This window comes from Pteronotus mesoamericanus, unplaced genomic scaffold (genome assembly GCF_021234165.1).
Source record: "Pteronotus mesoamericanus isolate MK-2021 breed Mesoamerican mustached bat unplaced genomic scaffold, CSHL_Meso_final contig_182, whole genome shotgun sequence".
Taxonomy (NCBI): domain Eukaryota; kingdom Metazoa; phylum Chordata; class Mammalia; order Chiroptera; family Mormoopidae; genus Pteronotus; species Pteronotus mesoamericanus.
In genome coordinates, this window is record NW_026555078.1 from 28,061,493 (window position 1) to 28,076,054 (window position 14,562).

The 14,562-nt window shown below is 37.1% G+C and overlaps 1 pseudogene; it reads left to right on the forward strand.

Annotated features, from left to right (window-relative positions):
- The first annotated feature begins 2,915 nt into the window (after positions 1-2,915).
- LOC129066092 (SNRPN upstream reading frame protein-like) lies at positions 2,916-3,210 on the forward strand (annotated as a pseudogene).
- Positions 3,211-14,562: the final 11,352 nt, after the last annotated feature.

The window sequence follows — 14,562 nt, forward strand, 5'->3', positions numbered from 1 at the left end:
TAGGGATAGAAACATTGATTTGTTGTTTCATTTATTTATGCATTCATTGGTTGATCCTTGTATGTGCCCTGAACCAGGATTGAACCCACAACTTTGGTACATCAAAACTGCTCTAACCAACTGAGCTACCTGGCCAGGCCCTATGGGTATTTGAAATTTAACAAGATAGTTTCTGAGACTTAAATTAGTGAAATATAAGAGCAAGTAATTGGTAAACTCCAATTACTTTCCACCTTTAAAGCTCCATTAAGACTCCATTTGTTTAGGATATCTAGAATCACAATAGCTAAAACACAGCAGACACATTATGGCTTCTGGACCCGTATTCAGCAGACCTGGGGCTTCAACCCAGCTTGTGACTTCATTGAGTTGAATCCGTCCAGACTTAGTTAGTACCTACTTCATAAAAATATTGTGAAGATTAAATGAAAAAAATAAAATAATAGTTGTCAAGCACCCAGTAAATGTCAGCCATTGTAATTACTATAATCTTTTCTCAAATTTACTGCTAAGAAATTTTAGTTTCACAAACTACACTTACCACTTACTGCTCATACCTGTGCCACGGCCATCATTTCTACGACCATAGCAAGATATTTACATTGTCCTTTACAACAGTAGGTAATTTTCACATCTCTTAGATATACTGCATGTTCTAAAATGCAGAAAGCAAAGAATAATTCAATTGGGAAGATTCTTCTTTTGTTAGCAATACGATGTTTAAACATTTAGCTCAAGTATTGATTCTTTTTGCATTTAAGTCAATTGCAGATGTTAGCAGTGGCTAATCTAATTGCTAGTGACCCTACAATTAACACATGAACACAAATCATGGACATGAAGTACATATTAAAATCAAATAACAGGTAATTTTTTTCTTTTAGTTCTTTGAGGTTATTGATCAAGCCCAATGCAATTTCTCTTTCCAAATGAAATTCCGGTTCTCATGTAAGAATGAGGAAATAACATCCCCTGGAAAGGGCTATCAGACCTCCCTGACTGGGCTAGAATGTCAATGGAAAGGAGGAAATGAAAATTAAACATCCCAGCTAAAGCACAGATGAAAAACTGGATAAACTGATCACTGTCTATTTGGATTACTACGTTACTACTTTTGTTAGGGCCAAATGCCTGATCTGTGATTGGGATTGTCAGTTACTCTGCTAAAAAGAAAGGAAATGAATAAACCCATCAACCACATTGTGATGTGGTTGAGATTTATCTGCATTGAACTCACCATGTGTGGGATATGTTGAAAATCTTGATCTATTTAAAAGGTTCCAATTTAGCAGAACTTTCTTCCTTGTCAGCACTCAGAAGAGCCTTTGAAATAGATAGGAAGTGAATACAAGTAGATTGGAGAAAGGTCCAAAACATTCTGTGAAATTTGATTTTTCCATAGCCACATTCTCCTCCCATGATTACTCTATGTTCACTTTAAGGGAAAAATATTCAGTAAACCAGAAACTGCAAGTTGGTCTCTAGTGAAGCCTACAGCATCTTTGCTATGGTGGTAGTGATGTTTAGAGCTTCTCCTTCCTCAGACATCTTCCTCTCCATCCCCAACTGGTGTGAACTGGGCCAAGTTAATGGGAATGCTTAATCATTCCCTCTAGCTTTTCCCACAAGGATCAGCACAATGATCAACAATGCTGCTGTTTATATTAGGTTGATTTACTATATCATACTGCTCCTCATTCCTAACCTCCATGATTCATTCACAATATTTCACCAAGTGCACTCATAAAATGGTGTTAATCACATTTGCTTATTATAGTGGACAGTGATAGCTTTTGTTTTCAGATAAAAGCACTTGAATGGCCTCTGAGGATATAATTTTTCTGCTCAATTCATGGTGTCATGAGTGCTGATGCCCTCACCCCCAACTCTGAAGATGAATACACGTATCAGGGCTGCTGGAGCCAAAGCATAGAATCCTGCCGGTCTTTGGTCCCCTGCACCTATCATTCTATAGAGCAAGCTTTTGCCCCCAAGACAAGTTGGAAACATTATCTCTGAAGAAATTTAAGTATAGTACGTAGTGTATTCATGCAACAACAACTCAGAGTACAGGTTTGAAGCACCACAGAGGACCCACTTTGCTGTGGCACCTGGGAGAGGCTCAACCTTACCACCTGCCCCCAAAACCCTATAGTGAATTCTGTCATTCACATTCTTACCTCAAAACACAAATCCTAGCTCTAATTCAGGGTCAGAACAAAGGAAACCCCACCCAGGCCACCTATATCAATAAAACTTGGCCTTGATTCACAAAGATACCTAAAAGGCCAAGGAAGAGTAGCAAATTCTGTAGTAAAATAAACATCAAAAAACAGACCCAGACAGTATAAATAAAGATAATTAATAAAATATAAGATACCACAAGGAATTCCTATTTGTGTCCAAAAAGAGAAGATACTGTATCCATTTAAACGAAAAGAGACTGCTATGAAAAAGGAGCAAATGAATACAATAAAGAGTTCATGGAGATTAAAAATACCAAAATAAAAATAATAAATGTAAGAATGCACATAGAAGTCAAGAAAACCTCCTGGAACACAGAACAAAAAGACTAAAAGACAGGAAACATATGGGAGAAATGTCAAGAGAGATAAAACCAACTAAAAGAATCAATATCTGTCCAATAAGAGATCCAGGAATAGTGAACGGAGGAAAAAAATCATAAAAATAATAGAAGAACATCCCCCAAAGTTCATGTAAGGTATAAAATTTCAGACTGAAAGGGCCTGTTAAATACAGAACAAGATGAATTAAAAATTCATACCTAGACACATTGTAAAATTTCAGAACACCATGGATAAAGACAACACATTAAAAGCTTTTGTGGGGAGGAGTGAGGAGGAAGAGGTTACTACAAACAAATTACAATTTCAGGAATCCTATTGCCACATGAGATGCAAGAAAGCAAAGGGGTAGAGCGGAGCAGCTGTGGGAGATGTCTGATGTTCTGGCCAGAGAGGAGGCCAGAGGAGCAGGCCAGGGACCACTTACACCTGAGACAAACAACACAACAGCACATGCCAAAGGTTGAAGTCCAGGTCAAACACAAAAGAACAGGGAAACAGCCTCACTGGGCAAAGAATAGTGTCAGTTATACCTGAGGCAATCTAGCAGCTGCAAATACAGGTGCAGAATTTTCAGGTGGAACTGAGAGAGGCATTCTTAGCTGAGACACCAAGAGGTGGTTAAAGTAGTATTGGAACATGAAGATAAAGTCATATTGGAACATCAACTTTTCTAAAAGGTTTGTATTAGTTTCCTAGGGCTGCTATAATAAATCACCCCTAACTGAATGGCTTAAAACAGAAGAAATTTATTCTTTCACAGTTTAGAAGATTAGAAGTCTTAAGTGAACGTGTTGGTGTGGTTGGTTCCTTTCTGGAGGCTCTGAGGGAGATACTGTCCCATCTCCCCCTCCTAGCTTTTGGTGGGTTGCTTGGCAATTCTTACCAACCCTTGGCTTAAAGATGTATCATCCCAATCCCTCCCTCTACCTTCACATAGTCTTCTCCCCTGTAGTTACGTGTTCTCTTCTATCTCTTATAAGAACTCTCATTGGGTTTAGAGATCACCCTAATCCTACGTGATCTCATCTCAATCTTTAATTTAATTACATCTACAAAGATGCCTTTTCCAAATAAAGTTACATTTGGAGGTCCTGATTAGACAGGCATTCTGGAGGGGCATTATTCAATCCACAACAAGCTTAACATGATCTAAATAAATATACCATGTTCCTGGTTAAGAGGACTTAGTATTTTAAATATATCATTTTGTAATTACTAAAAAATACTAAATATGAAAAATTAAATGGAGATAAAAGAAAATAAAAACTTAATTACTACAAAATAAAATAGGAAGGAGGAATAAAGACAAAATTAAAACAATGGAAAACAAATAGAAGATGGTAGATTAAACCCAGTTACATCAATAAGCTCATTAAAAGTAAGGGAATGTCAGACAGTTTCTTGAAACAGACTAACTTACAGTGCTGTTTACTGGAAACACATTTAAACATAAACAGATAACTTGAAAATATAAGGATGGAAAAAGTCATAGCATGAAACACTTATCAAAAGAAAGCTCGTTACCTGCCCAGTGTGGCTCAGTTGGTTTGGTCTTCCACAGGGCGGGGATCTTTGGTTTGATTCCGGGTAGGAGTGCATGCCTGGGACCCAACCAGTTGCATGCAGAAGGCAGCCCATAGATGTTTCTCTTTCATTCACATCCATGTTTCTCGCCCTGCCTTTCCCCCTCCCTTCCCTTCTCTCTAGGGGTGAATGAATAAAACCTTTAAAAAAGAAAGAAGGAAAGAGAGGAAGGGAGGGATGGAGGGAGGGAGGAAAGAAGGGAGGAAGCTGGTATGACTATATGAGACAAAATGTACTTTCAGTCAAGTGTTATTAGAGATAAAGAACAATTCATAATAATAAAAGGGTGTGTTTAAATAGGAAAAACTAACAATTCCAAATTTGTATGGATATAACATAGCTTTGATGTATGTAAAGTAAGCCCTGGCTGGTGTGGCTCAGTGGATTGAGGGTTGGTCTGTGAAGTGAAAGGTCGCCGTTCGATTCCCAGTCAGGACGCATGCCTGGGTTGTGGGCCAGTTCCCCAGCTGGGGACATGGGAGAGGCAATCAATTGATGTTTCTCCTAACTTTCCCCCTCCCTTCCTCTCTCTCTAAAAAAAAAATTAAAATTAAAAATATATATGTAAAGCAAAAATTAAGTAAGTCAAATAAAAGAAGAAATAAACAAAGCCACAGACATAATTGGGGGTTTTGACACACATCTCACAGTAACTAAATACAAGAAGACCAGGCAGTCAAGAAAGATATTTAAACACTTATAAGCAACTCAACCTAATTGGTATTTATAGGACTATACTACACCTGCAGAATACACTTCTTTTTTCCAAATGTACACCAAAGATAGACCATATGTGGGTCATAAAGTAAGATTCAGTGAATTTCAAAAGACTGAAATCACACAGAGTATGTTTTCTGACCATAAGAAATCAATAAAGAAATATAAGGAGAAAGATCCCAAAATGTATTAAAATTAAGGAACATACTTCTAAATGACCTATAGGTCAAAGAGGAAATTAGAAAGTATTTTGAACTGAAGGAAAATGAAAATAAAACATCTAATTTGTGGAATGCAGCTAAAGCAGCGCTTAGAAGGAAATTTATGGTGTCTAACAAATGCATTAGAAAAAAGAAATGGTTAAATATCAATGCTCTAAACTTTCATTTACATAACTAGAAGAAGAGAAGATTAAACTTGAATAAACTTAAATAAAGAGGAAGGAAATAATACAGCACAGTAATCAATGAAATAGTAAGTATAGATACAATAGAGAAATCATCACAGCCAAAAATTTGTTCCTTAAATAGAATAATAAAATCTGTAATCTCCTAAAAGAGTAATCAATAAAAGGAAACACAAATAACCCATATCTGGAGTTTCAAAATGTGATTTCACTACACATTCTACAGATATTAAGAGAACACACTGAACAACTTTCTCTCTCCACTGCAACCCCCACAGGTTTTTACAGCCAAAGGGTTTGAACCTTTCTTTTCCCAGTGCTGGAACCCTGGGTTGGGCAGTCTGTCTCGCTCCCCAGTTGGTCCTCCCCATTTATCTGCAAGCGAATGTGGGACCATCCTGTCCACCAGCCACTGCTTTGCCTCACGTCCTCTCCACCCAACTGCCTGTCTCCACTCCTCCTACCAGTCTGGATGAATGTTTCTTCTCTAACTCCTTGGTTGTTGGGCTTTCATACAGTTTGATTTTTCTGGCAGTTCTGGATGTTTTTTGTTTTTAAATTGGTTGTTATCCTTTTTTTGTTGTTGTGCAAGGAAGCAAAGCATATCTACCTACACCTCCATCTTGGCTGGAACTGGTTGCAGAATTTCTAAATAAAATATTAGCAAGTTGAATAGAGAGATAAAAATACATAATAATCAAGTATGGTTTATTCCAGGGATGCAAGGATGCTGTAACATTCTAAAATAATCAATGTCATTCAGTACATTTACAGGAAAAAAAGGAGTAAAACCATATAATCATATCAGTAGACACAGAAAATGCATTTAATAAAACATAATATGCATTCAGGAAAAACATTCTTAGCAAATTAAAAATAGAAGGGAATTTTATTAATCTGACAAAATGTATCTACAAAAACAAACAAAGCTACAGCTGACATATTTAATGGTGAAATATTGAATACTTTCTCCCTAAGGTGCCAATGCAATCTGTGGAAAAAATTTTGATTTTTTTCAATATATGAAGCTAGAATATTGTACATCCACATGGGGGGGAATCCTCAAGAAGTTGACTCCTTCCTTGACACCGTATTCAAAAATTAATTAAAGATGGCTCATAAGTATAAATGTTAAATTAAAATATTTAAACTTTTAGAAGAAGACATAAGGGAACATCTTCCTGACCTAGGGGTAGATGAAGCTTTCTTAACTAGAATACAGAAGAATAATCATAAAAGAATAAAAACATAATTGGACTTACTTGAAATTAAGAATTTTTATTAAAGATATCAGTTTGATCCTGGTCAGGTAGCTCAGGTGATTAGAGCGTCATCCTGATACACCAAGGTTGTGGGTTCAATCTACAGTCAGGGCACATACAAGAATCAATCAATGAATGTATCAATAAATGGAACAACAAATCAGTGTTTCTCTCTCTCTCTCCTTTCCTCTGTCTCTTTAAAATTAATAAATTTAAAACAATTTTTAAAATACCAGTTTGAGAGTAAATAGGCAAGTCACAGACTAGGATAATATTTTATCTATCTATCTATGAAAAAAGCGGTTATATCAGAATGTATAAAGAACTCACACAAATCAGATAAAACAAAAACCCACACAGAAACAATTCAAAGAATGGAAAAAAAGCTTGAACCTGCATCACACAAAAGAGAATATCCAAATAGCTAATAAACATATGGAAAGATGGTCAACATCATTATTCATCAGTAAAACGCAAATTAAAACCACAGGAAACTATTATGTATCTAAAATTTAAAAGACTGCAAACAGTAAGTATTGGGAAGGATGAGGAGCAGGTGGAACTCACACAATTGCTGGTGGAAGTGTAACTTTAGAAAACTACTAAGCAGTATCTATTAAAGTTAAACATACACCTACTCTATGACTCAGCAATTCTGCTTTAGGCATATGACCAAGAGAAATGAGTATGTATGCCCAATGAAGAACATATGCAAGAATATCAGAGCAGCTTTGCTGAATACAGTAAAAAACTAGAAACAACTAAAATGTCCATCAGCAGGAGAATGGATCACTAATCTATTGTATAGTCATATAATGTAATACAAAACAATAATAAAAAAGAATGAACGCACAACAACATGGATGAATGAAAATATTATGTCGAGCAAAGGAGGACGTCATAAAGCAGTTTCATTTATACCAAATTCAAGGAGAGGCAAAGTGAATTGATGTTGACAGAAGTCAAAGGAGGAATTAGGGGTGAGTGGGCGATGTGGTAAGAAGGAACTTCCTGAGGAAATGAAAATGTTTTATATCTTGATCTGGACAGTAGTTATTTAGATGTATACATATGTAAAAACTCATTGAGCTGTACACTTCAGACTTTTACATTTTCCTATCTCACATCTATTTTAGACAATTTAAAGATGCTAAACTTTAATAATAATAAAATTTAAAATTAGCCACATTTTCCCAGACTGGCAAAGATTAAATAATATAGATAGGCATTTGGGGAAAGATAGTCTATTATATACTGTCAATAGAGGTGCAAAATGGTACAGATTTTGAAGGACAATATAGCAATATTCATCAGCATTTTAATATGCGTACTCTTGACTTAGTATTTCACTTGTGGCACTTTCCCTATTAAAATAGTTACATAAGTATTCCAAGACATATGTATAAAGACAGTCACAGAGTCATTATTTATAAAAAAAAAAAAAAAAAGGTTGGGGAAAAAGACATGTCCATCGATAACAGAATATTTAGATAAATTTTTTAAACCCATGAAATACCTTACATCCATTAAAAAGCTTGAGGTACATGATATATTTTGACTTACTAGGCATGAGACTAAGAGCTGGGTTGACAAAAATGGGAAAGCTCAGGTTTATAGCCTCCATTGTACCACATATATCCAGTCACCTCTACTCTCTTTATCTCAATTTCTTTTTTAGTAAAATGGAGTTAATAATATTATTCCTCCTCACCCATACCACAAGTGAGGATCAAATGTAAGAAGCCCTTTGAAAAATAGAAAGCATTATAGAAGTAAAAGTTATTATTTCTGGACATCTTTATTTTTTAATTTTCACTTATTGATTTCTTCTTTTTTTTTGAGAGAGAGAGAGAGAGAGAGAAACATTTATATGCATTTATTGGTTAATTCTTGTATGTGCCCTCACTGGAGATTCAACCCGCAATTTGGGGTTATAAGGACGACTCTCTAACCAACTGAACTACTCCACCAGGGCTGGAAGACATGTCTTTTATTAAGCAAAACTTTGCATCTATTTATCTTAAATTACCATTCAGTTCAGATTTCTTTTCCTTATCATGTGTTTCTTACAAATCCGTATTTCTCAAATGTGCACAACAGACAAATCTCCATCAAAATGGATGTGCAAAAGTTATTAAAAACACTAATCCCAGTCCCCAACCTATCAAAATTTTGGAATCCCTGCTTTAGATGGAAATAGGCATTTAGTCAACCTTCCCCTTTCATTGAGAAATGTCTGTCCCTTTAATGGTAGCAAGTTCATCTTTGATCTGTCTTGGCTTAAGTTTTCCCCTCACTGAAAGAGTCAAAATAGGCTGGTAAAGTAGCACAAACGGTGCCCCTACTTACTCAACCCCAGCAGGAGCCAAAGAACATTCAATGAAAAGAACAATGTGATTGCCACTTCGTAGGCAAACATGAACCCAATTTAGCTTTCAGGACTGGAACTGTTGGAAAACACCATCTCCAGGGCAGCTGCTTTGGCTACTGTCCCCAATTAACTTAGCAGAGTCTCAGAAATAGAAGGCAACCTCTGTTCTGTTATATAATAAACAGTTCTTTATTTGAAATGACAATATTTACTTCTCCTATAGTGAACTCCAGCAGCCTACTAAGCAGTGGGCAAACAGTAGAAATGCCTGAAATGGAAACTTGAGAAAGCAGTTTAGCTAGTAGTTTACTCTAACTTCCTAACTTGACCAACAGGTAATTAGGAGATTCCCCTCCATGTTTCTCTCACATTTCATCTAGTTTGCACAGGATCGTGGATTCCATGTGATTTAGTTACCATCATGCACATCTTTCTTGTTTTGGTGAGTCTTGAAACATGCACAACAGATGTGAGGTAGTGAGTTCTCCAACACCCAAGTGTGTAAGCAGAGGGGGGATATCTCATCCAGAATGTTTTCTGAGAGATTCTACTTAGAATGGCAGGTTCAACTACTTACTTCTTGGCCTCTTCCAACAGCAAGGAGTCTGGTGTCTATATTCCCATGATCTCGTTTTCAAATGGTATTTAAAGGGAGAAAAATAATAAATTATGATTATTAACCTTTTCCATTATTTAATCTCCCTTTTAAAAGCAAGAAGTCGGGATTTTTGTGGTTGTGTTCTTTCTTGTAAATACCCTTTCTATACCTTTATAAGCAACAAATGGCCACTGTTTGCAGTGTAGACAGCCACTTTTAACTTCCTCTTACATTTTATTTTCTATTCCTTGTGTCATATTGCGGCAACTCTCCAGAGCATTTCCATTTCTTGCAAATCTTGGGGGAGAGGGGCCCAGTTGGGTTACTCTACTCTAAAAAGGTCATGCACATGGAGAGCTATTTTAAAAATATTTGATTTTTCAGGTGGCACTCAGAAGGTAATACCAGCTCCTTGTTTTCCGTCATGCTCCTATGCACTGTGTTTTGGCCAATGAGATTTGCTTAATTTTTGTGACTGGTGCCTGGATTTTCTTCTGAGATTTTTCTTTCTTATTTTATTTTCCTGGTCTGGTGTCACTTTCCTGCTAAGCCATTCAGCAGACGCAATTACGAAAGGAAGACAAATGATTTCTTATCTAATTATTAGCTAGGAACATTTTAATTCTCACAAAATTCTTCAGAAACCCAAAGTAAAAACCTAGTAAACCCCTAGTAAAAAACCTAATCTCAAAATTCTCTTTCACAAATCATACACACACAAAAAGTAAATTCTGGTTAGGTCAACGTTTGGAGTTTAAACTTTATTCCTGCTGATAGGACCTTCCTTTTTTTTTTTTATATCCCTACCTCAGGCAGAGTGAATGTTTTTTTCTCAAAGAATAGCCTAGTAGCAGATTGCATTAAAATCACCCCGGGGTGCTTGTTACAATGCAGATTCCAGGATCCCACTTTAAACCTAAGGAATCAAAATCTCTAGTTATAAGGCCCAGTAAGCTGCATTTTTACAAGTGCCTCAGGTAATTTGCATGCCCCCTAAAGTGTATGAAGCACTGCCCTCAATATTAACCAAATCTTAAATTTCTGGCATGTCTATTATTTCTTCTCTTAAATAAGCCAAAGAAAGAATTATAAGCATCGAAAGTACAGGTCAAATCTTGTCATAGAGTATGTATTCTATGGTAACTCTGCTTATGAACATTTAGTAGCTTCTCTGTGGGACAGTTAAGCTGTAGTAATTACCTCATGGTTCTGTAATCTGTATGTCTCCTCCCACATGACATTTGTACCCACTAAGACTATGGTCTATTTTCAGGATGGAAGAACTACCAGGCCTTTGTGAACTGAGGCCTCTTCATGTTACATTTTCTTTTTCTTGATGATTTAAAGACACTTAGGAAATTTTTCACAAATCTTGAAGCTGAATTATAGAGTCTAAATTAAGGAGAATAACGTTTTACAAGGACTAAGTCCAAATCATTTTAATCATGGTCTCTTTATGGAAAAATTGCTTTTTAGATAAATTGGGAAGGATCTGGGATTAATAGCCCTTATCCCCAAACTGCCTCTGACTATGATTCCATGGGCAAATTATGCAATCTCTTTGCCATATTTTTGTAATAGGGATAATCACTCTATAATAAGAATAATACCCCCAAAGCTCCAAGAAGATTAATAAGATCAGGCTTGTAAAATGTTAAAGGTTGTTGAGTGAGGGAGCCTATAAAAAGTGTAAATTATTAGTATTCTTTTTATAGGTCTTTAATGAGTTATTGACATGTCAATGATGAACCTGCCTGTTGAAACATTCTGCTTCCTGTTTTTCAGTTACTGGAGTGACACGCCCTGCTTTTCAATTTCCCTGAAGTACTTTGGTCAAAAACCAAAAAAGGCAGCACTACCTTCCTCCCAAACACTCATGCACTCCTAGGACTACAGTGTCTGTATATTTACCTTGACTTTGTATTGACTAGGTTGATTGGATTCACTAAACCATGTGTCATCAAAGCCTCAAGTTCTTCGGGTTAGCTAAAGTATCAAAAAGTCCCCTAGCTTATTAGCAAGCAGTAAACCCAAATGTGAGAAGGTTAGATTAGAAATAAATTATTTCCTTGATGTCATTTTTGGTTGTGAAACCATCCTACCCATTTATAGTCCCAGTTTCTATTATGCAGACTGTAAATTTTTTGCTCACCCAAAAGTAAGACTTTTTGAGAATCTAACTAGAAACAAAACAAAACCAGCACATCGGCATATTACAATCCATTAACTCCTTTAGTAATTAGGAACCCCTAGGTGGCTCAAGAGAATGTTTGAAGATTCTAGTGTTTTCAATTTGCAGTGGGAGAAGGAATTTTTGAATATCACTGAGTTTACTGTTTGAATCTGAGTATCAGACATAGTGGCCTTATTTTCTAAAGTTTATTTCAGGGACAAAATATGTAACTTTTATGTAAAAGAAGAAAAAACTGAAGAAACAGCTAAAATCTATAATGTATGATAAACAGATAAAATGGATTGACAGATACAAAGAAAAGTAAGAGAGGAATGCATATTAAGTTTGGGGAGGCAGTTCCTCTTGCACTGTAGATCCACATGGAAAAAAAGTTTCTGGAACTGAGTAAATGACAAATCACTATTGAGAAGTTTCTTGCAGAGTTACATGAAAGAAAAATATTTATATCCATCTTGACAGTAGCTAAAAAGAGATCTGGGGATAGTTCAGTGTCTTGGGTTTGGTTGACTTAATTTCTTGAACAAATATGAGGATTAAACATTCACAAATGTTCCTAATATTTTGTGAACAAGGAAGTGAGATATTAGCACTATTTTTTCAGTCTTGTATCTATCATTACAGCGTCTGTCAGTTAGCCTTAACTTTAAGCCTTTTGGAAGAATCAATATATTCTGATTTGAGAGTTTCCTCCACATGGTAAAAATAAAATGTGAGCTTTCAGTAACTGGCATGAAAAAGTTTAGTAGTACCCAGGAAGTTTTCAGAAACTAGAGCTTTTACATAATATGGAAGTTTTAATGTTTTGAAGGTTCAGTAAATTATGTAGTGTACAAGAGTGAAGTCTAAATTACCCACTCAGAAGAGTAACCTTATAGCCCACATGTCTGGATCCATGTATGCAGATGGACAGATACACTTCATTTCTCCTGGGAAGTTAAGTTTTAAAAAGCTATCACTCAGAACAGACGGTTTTACGATTGCATGAAAAGAAAAGGAAAGATGACAGAGTTGCTATAAAAATGAAAGGCCTTTGGAGTATTAGCAGCTGAAAACATTACAGCTTCAATGAAGATGGGAAACAAAAATCAGCTTAAAACTGCAAATTAAAAAAAAAAAAAAACTTACCCAGAAGGTTTGAAGCATATGGACACCCACCCAGTTTGCAATGAGGGCAATGGGAGCCCCAGACTTGAGCTTATTAAAGATGACCTTTCCCCTCTCTAAAATTTCAAAGCTGACGTTTCAAGTGCTGAGCAGACTGTGTGCCATATGTAACATGACCTCAGCTCCACTCTGCCGGAGCACTGATGGCATCACTAATGAGAGGTGAAAGGTCCTTTTCTTGCAGCTTTTTCAGAAACCCACCAACTCTTGCCTGTGAAGTAAGGCCCCCCCCCATTCCTCCTCCCGCCTATTCCTCCTCCCGCCTTGATTTCAAGAGAGCTGCATTTAATACACAGCCTCAAAACACTTTTATTACCGGTCGATTTGCTTATAGCCACAGCCAAATGGCAGGATGTACAATCACATGCAGAAGAAAATATTTATTTTGACTCAGAAGGCAAAGGGATTAAGAGAACATTGTATTAACCTTGCCTTTCATCTATGTTTTAAAGGGAAATTCTCCAGAGGCATCCATTGAAGTTCTATTTTTTTTTTTTTAATAAAGAGTATCAAAGACTTTTAGGAGACCAGGTGTGTGTTTATCTGAGGGGAGGAGAGAAAGGGAAGAAACTATTAGCGGGGAAAGGCAGCTTTCTCAAAGGCGCTTCAGAGACTGCAAAGATATATGTGCAGCAATCTGTTACAGGCATTCCTACCAGCTAGCGACCCCCCCCCCCTTTTTTTTCTACTGCTTGGAAACAAAATAGCTTTTTTTTTCCTAAACAGGTTGTTATCATATTCATGGCATGGTCAATTTCCGTTTGCCAAGAAAATATTTAGGCTGATCAAAGAAATTACAAAATCGGATGAATAGAAACAGACGTTCCCACAAGAGAAGCGTTTCTCAATGTGAAGAGGCAGGCGGATTGAAGCCCACCCAGTCACTCCTAGGAAGTAACTCTCTTGCCAAAGGCGGAACTACAGGGCCACATGAATTCTGCTGAAAGGGCTATGGAAGAGCCACGACTCTCCAGGAAATTGACATGGAGACCAGAGCATGATACTCTCAGGTGGCAGACATGTAAGGAGATGATCGGTTCTAGTGTCTATGTACAAATCAGGAGGGCCTTTAACTATGTCCATTAATACAGAGGGACCTTTCAAGATAGAAGATGAGTGAGTTTGGGCTCCTTTTGTTTTGCTTTGCCTGGTTCATTATGAGCATGAAAAGAGAACACATTATCCTTTGTAGATGAAAGATGAGTATGGACTTTTCGAGAGGAGGGATAGCAGTTTCTTCCGAATTAATATAAATTCATTTTTAGATTTGTGAGTTTGGATGGGGAATGTTTGATAGTAGTTGTCTTCGGGGCCCTCTGGTCTCCGAGTGTCCGCTCCAAATGGTGACAGTAAATAAAGGAATCTTCTATCTCTTGGTCGTTCCTGGGCAAAGTGCCCCCGAACCAGGTGAGGCCACCTGCTTCGGCTCTGGGATGGGGCGGGGGAGGGGGGGAATCGCCTGCCGTCTCAGTTTCTTTCCGCAGTACTTACGAAACTGGGGGGGGGGGGGCAGAAAAGAAAAGAAAAGAAAGAAGGCTTCGCTCAGGGAAGGGGGATCCGTATTCCAACTCCCTCCCCTCCTCGCTCGCCTAAGGCAAATTGAGGCACTTCAGTCGCCCCGGAAGCGTCGCCAACCTTACTGCGACCGCGATACCTCCAATTCTCCGAGGGAGGGTTG